The sequence below is a fragment of the Python bivittatus genome, unplaced genomic scaffold, assembly GCF_059951505.1.
Source record: "Python bivittatus isolate LINGU-HERP-01145 unplaced genomic scaffold, Pbiv_v1 ctg000020_np1212, whole genome shotgun sequence".
In the NCBI taxonomy this organism is placed as follows: Eukaryota; Metazoa; Chordata; class Lepidosauria; order Squamata; family Pythonidae; genus Python; species Python bivittatus.
In genome coordinates, this window is record NW_028277030.1 from 69,362,227 (window position 1) to 69,368,226 (window position 6,000).

Genomic DNA, 6,000 nt, shown 5'->3' on the forward strand with positions numbered 1-6,000 from the left:
TTAGTCACCACCCATCTCACAAGGAGTGAGTTGAGGTGGGATTCTTCCTTATTACAGTTCAGGTGGAAACAACTTGTTTTGTTTTAGTTTTTTGGAAGCTACAATTTGTGTCATTTTAAGCCAAGCACAACTGATCTAGTCACCTTGACGTAACTTGAAAAAGTCTATATGGGTTCAGACCTAATTTGTCTCAGATGTGAATCCATCACAAAATCTTAGAACACGAGGCTAAACTGAGAAGTGGAACAAAGATTGCAGAAGAAGGCAGTGGCAAACCATTTCTGTATCATTGGCAAGAAAACTACTTGTATTTTTCTATGGAGTTACCAGGACTTGAGTACAATTCAAGGGAATCTTGACCTTTAGTGGGCAGAAATATGTAGTTGTTGAAGAAGGGAAGAAGGCTATGCATCTTTCAAACATGACCTGGAAAAAGGAGTCAGTTCCCAAAAAGGACTTTTAAACAATGCCATCTTTTTTCAGGTTCATGCAGAAGTCTGAAAAAAGACTCGGTCTCTTTCATGAGATGTTTTATGCTCATATGAGGACTGAAACACTTCTGAGACATTTCACCATGATGACAACCCTAGTAATCATGATCTGCTCAGTCAAGGAGGCTTTAATTTAGATTCCTATACTGAGCAGGGGGTTGGGCTTCATGGCTTTAAAGGTCCATCCAAAGCTTCCGTGATTCTACACATTCCTTTAATTCCATATTTTGCAGACATATGACACTATTTAAGCTTAATATAAGCTTATGTAGGTAGTGTAGGGGAAGGTTTAAACTTCCACCTCCAGCTGAAACATTGACAAATATCGCTCCACCCTTCTTGAATAGCAATTAGCAATATATCACTCTCCTATTAATGTTAATATTCATGAATGGAAGTATGGAGTAATTTATATCAGGACAGCACCTGGGAGCTATGGGCTGTATTGTGATCCCAGGAAACTGCCACGCTCCCTAGTACAGTCCAATATTTGAATGATTGCAGAAAAGCAAAGCTGTATGTTTTTCTGTCCACTGGGGGAGAAAAGCAGTTTGAAATGGTTACTATGATCTCAGAATAAGCTTCTGTGTTCATTTGCCAAAATATGATGATGCATCTTTAAAAATCACAGTTAAGTTACATGATGCTTCCAGAGGTAGTCTGAAAGAAGGTCAAAAACCAGAATGTTAAGTCTTCCTGAAGCTTGTGCTGTTCTGTATTATATCAGACTTAAATAGCCTGTTTTATGTGGGAGCTTATTAAAAGGACAAGAATTCCCTTCAATTTTATAATGCAAACCATTAGTAAAAGTCTTTTAAATACGTCCAAGTGCATCATCATCATCATCATCATCACTTGGCCTGAATCCAACAACAACAATAAAATGTGAAATAAGAGAAATGCTGAAAAAAATAATGTAAAGCATTTTCAGGTTTAGAGTGAATTCCTATAGACCTTAAGATATAGGATTGGTCAGTTTGCTTCCCTTGATATTGGAAGGAGAGCTCTAGCCTCAGAAAGGAACACAACATCAGTTCTGCTCTTATGCTTCTTGTCCACTTTTACAGGTGGCACTTGTTTCCTTACCTACACCAAAGTAAGGAAAACCTGACTTTTTTACCCCCCCCCAAAAAAAGTACTACAGCAGGGAGTAGACAACGTTCAGACATTGTCTACTCCCTGAAAATCCCTGAAATCCAAAGATTTTCAGTAGCTTCCAGTACTTTGCCCGGCTCTCATTGTGCAGTTCTCACTGTCTTCATAAGAAAAATCACAGTATATATAAGATAGGAAGCCACAGTCTGGAGAGAACATGGTGCAAGAGAGTGGCTCCAGGTCAGCAAAGGAGTGAGACAAAGCTGTATACTCCCTCCTTATGTATTCAGCTTATATACTAAATATATATGGAGCCCAGTTTATGTTTTTCTCTATGATCCTCTAGGGAGGTGAAAGTTGGACTTTGAAGAAGCAGGATAGAAACAGTATTGGTCCTTTTGAACTGTGATGTTGAAGAAGATTGCTAGCAATACCATGAATAACTAAACAAACAAACAAACAAATGGATCATAGAACAAATAAATCCAGAGTTCTCACTCAAGACACACATGACCAGGCTCAAATTATCCTACTTCGGACTCATTATGTGAAGACCTAGCTCTCTAGAGAAGGGTCTAATGCTGAGAAAGGTGAGAGGAAAGAGAAGAAGTGGATGACCAGCAGCAGGGTGCTGTAACTCAGTTACAGCAGTGATGAATGCATGGCTGGAACACCTGAAGGGCCAGGTTCAGGACAGATCATCTATGTTCTATCTATGCGGTTGCTAAGAGTTGACATTGATTTGGTGGAACATAATCAATCAATCAAAATAAATATTAGGCTAGGAAAAATGTCACACTATCAGAGAGATGCTACATTACAGTAGTATCAATAATGAACCAGATAGATTAAAAGAAAATCTATGTCCAAATGTTTTCCATATGTTTGTCTGTTGAATCCTTACAATACTCTCACAAAGTAAATCTAACTTTGCCGTCTCTAGGTCTAGCAAATTTCCTTGGACTTGGATTTTACATACTCCAGTCTAATTAATCAGAAACTAGTTGAAATATGGTCACATTAAGACAAGGGATAACCAGATTCAAATACCCAATCGGCCAGTAAACTCATTGGATTACCATACTGCAAATATAATCTATTAGTCAAAAGTCACACGGCTGCTGTGTAGATAAAATGGAGATGTGAATTCTGAATAGATATAACAATTTAAAAGATCTTACAATACAAGTAGTTTAGCTGAGGGTGAAGGAATGATGACATTCTTTAGCTCAGCTAGAGAGGTCAGGATTAATATGACCCCAGAATTGGAAACTTTGTAGTCTGTGCTTTAATCTACAGCATTACATCAACAACTGGAATATGATAGATATTCCTAGACAAGATTCCAAGTGATATTACTCTGTTGCACAGATGCTTTTCTGCAGTGAGGTCAGTGGTGAAGTATTTTGAAATTCCCTTCTGTAATCCTTGCAGGCAGGAAAAAAAAAACCCACCCAATATCCATCCTGTCTGTGCCTCTCAGACTTTCTTTGTCTTATTAATGAAGTTTAAAGAAATGCAGAGTGATCTCATCGAGAGATTGCAAAATCACTTGTTTTAGTTAAACTATTATATGAAACAGGACAGCTGTGGTGCAAGGACTAACAAAGGAATATCTATAAAGGTTAGGGATGTTCCTTGTCTGCAGGATGAAAGTGAGGCTCACAAGAAATTTTAGTCTATACACTTCCAGAATACATTAATAGAAGGATTCAGTTCTGTGCAAATATCCATAAGGATAGCAGATGCCATGTCCTTAACTCACCCTGCTGGATAATCTACTAGAAGAGCCCTAAACGGGCACTTTTCATATCTGTCTGACCAGCATACTCCTTTTTTATTTTATTTTTTATTTTTGTGCTTTGATGAGAACTCTGCCACTAAAGGCTAAACTACATGTGAGATCAACTGCCTTACTTGTAGATGTGTGAATCTGCTGCAAGCTTTATATAAGACTTATTATGGTAGGGCATGCAGTTAGGATCAGAAATGAGATGTCCACAGAAAGGGTGGGGACTTTTATTGCTGAAGAGAGTTCTTAAGGAGTATCATCTAAGTGCTATCTTGCATGGAAGGAGAGCTCTATTAGCAACAAATGGGAGCTTTCCTCCCATGCTAAATACAATAACTGCTCTCTCTGTGTGGGCATAATCCTATCTCCTGGAGTCGTAGAGCAGGAAAAATGGTTCAAGCACCATGTCCTGCAGACCACACAGTAGAGTGGGACAATGGAATGACTTTCCAGAGTTGTCATGTTCATTTCCACAGAGCCCCCAACATGCAGTAGTGTTGTTTTAGTGCAGTGTTTCTCGACCTCGGCAACTTTAAGACGTGTGGACTTCAACTCCCAGAATTCCCCAGCTGGCTGGGGAATTCTGGGAGTTGAAGTCCACACGTCTTAAAGTTGCCGAGGTCAAGAAACAGTGTTTTAGTGTGATGAATTGTAAAGTCCTTAGAGGATGGCCTATGCTCTGGCATCAAGGTGTCCAGTCAGTAAGAACAGCAAGGGAACTCCCCTGCACCCTAACTATGGAACTAGGGTAGCATACAAATAGAGACAAATCTTTTTCAATAGCCATTCCCGTTTTCTGTTACCATGAGATGAAGTTCATGTAGCTCTTTTACAGTTTTCAGGTGAAGGCCTGTTTTTGTTTTTTTCCTTCCTTGGTTCTATTAAGCAATCTGTTTATTGTTTCTCAACTCTCTGATTATTTGATGTTTTAAACAATGCATTTTCCATTCTGGTTTAAATTTAGGTTATATTGTTAATTCTGTTTATAATTATTTTTGTTAATCCCTTTGAGTGATTCTTAGTAAAAATAAAAGTGGGATAATTTTGATGATGATGATGATGATGATACTAATAATATGACAGTTTACCCCAATCCTCATAGAAGTTTATCACATTAGAGAGCCTTTCTGCACAAATAGTGATACTGAGTGCTTCATAAACTGCCAGTGTACATACCAACTGAATTATGAAGCCCCCAATCCATGCCCACCCAATGATTAAGGCTCTGTCATGATTTTTCCTATACCTGTAAAAAATATTTTTTCTTCCAGTGAAGTGATCACTCCATGGGATCCTTCAGTGATCTAGAACTCCCCAATGCTCCTCCTTTTTCAAAGGGGAATCATTCTGTTGCATGAGATCTGATAATTTTATACTTTCCCCGAGCCTCCGTCTTTCTCTACATTTCCACCTTCTGGGATGGTGGCAAAGGGATGGCAAAAAGCAATTTTAATCCCTCTCCGACCTTTCAGAGATCAGTGATAAGATATCATGGCAGATTCCCAAGGCAGTGCCCTCTCTTCTCCCCTCCTATCTAGCTAGGTTCCTCTGATTACGAAAGGCTTCTGTTAAGTTTAGAATAAATAAACAGATGGACCATTGGGGTGAAAAGCGTTTGCTTTTGTTTTTGCTTTGTGGATAAGGGAGGTTATGAAAGTCCATTACTGTATCTCTTCTCGCTTGCTTCCCAAGCCTTTTTTCCCCCAAAGGACTTTCTCTGCAAAGGCTGGCTGTGCAGATCCACATTGTTACCTTGTTCAGCAAGCAGAGGAATGGTCTTAAAAGACATCCCAGGGAATTCCAGCATGAATTTTGCTGGACCAGTCTTGCTGCACTTTGTCCACCAAGGAAAAAAAAAACAAGGTACAGCTCAGAACGTTGATAGATCATCCCACAGGTGCCTGCTTTTAAAACTAATGCATTAGAGGCTGCGTGGTGCATGGGAAAGAAATGTATAGAAAGAACCAGGATATTTTTAAAAAGTGTATTTCAAAAAGTGGATGATCGTGCACAGGCAGGTAGGCAGGCGAGGAAGTAATCAGATATGAACAATGGACCCTATCTTATTTCTGTCCTGCAGCAGATGTCTAAGGAGCCTGGACACTGATGCCATGGCTAGCTACATACATTGAGTGCAGTTCAACTCTGTGGCTCCATGTGGAGATTTCCACTCTTATTCCCATCCCCATTATGATCAGAAGACATGTTTGGCCAATCCAGTAAGGTCCAGATGAGGACAGTGTATGTGCAAGAGAAATCTGCACAGAGAACCAGACTTCTACCAGAGGCTAGTTCACTAGATCAGGAAGTTCTGCTGCATTGCTCGGCAGTTGTCCTGGCTGACTTTAGGATAAATGATTTGTGTCTCATCTAATCAGTTTTGACAAAGATGACTGAATCTTACCCAAGGAACATTTGTTTGTAACATAGGAAAATTAAGAATGCATTCAGATCATTGTGGGATGATTCTTATATTATGGCCACAACTTGTATCATGTGCTTCTTTGTAGTAATTATACCACATGCAATCGTATGCTGTGAAACTGGAGTTTTCATAGCTGGATTCCTTTTTCCATGTTCCCATTCTCTATGTCTGAGACGACAGAGAATAGTCTGAGATAT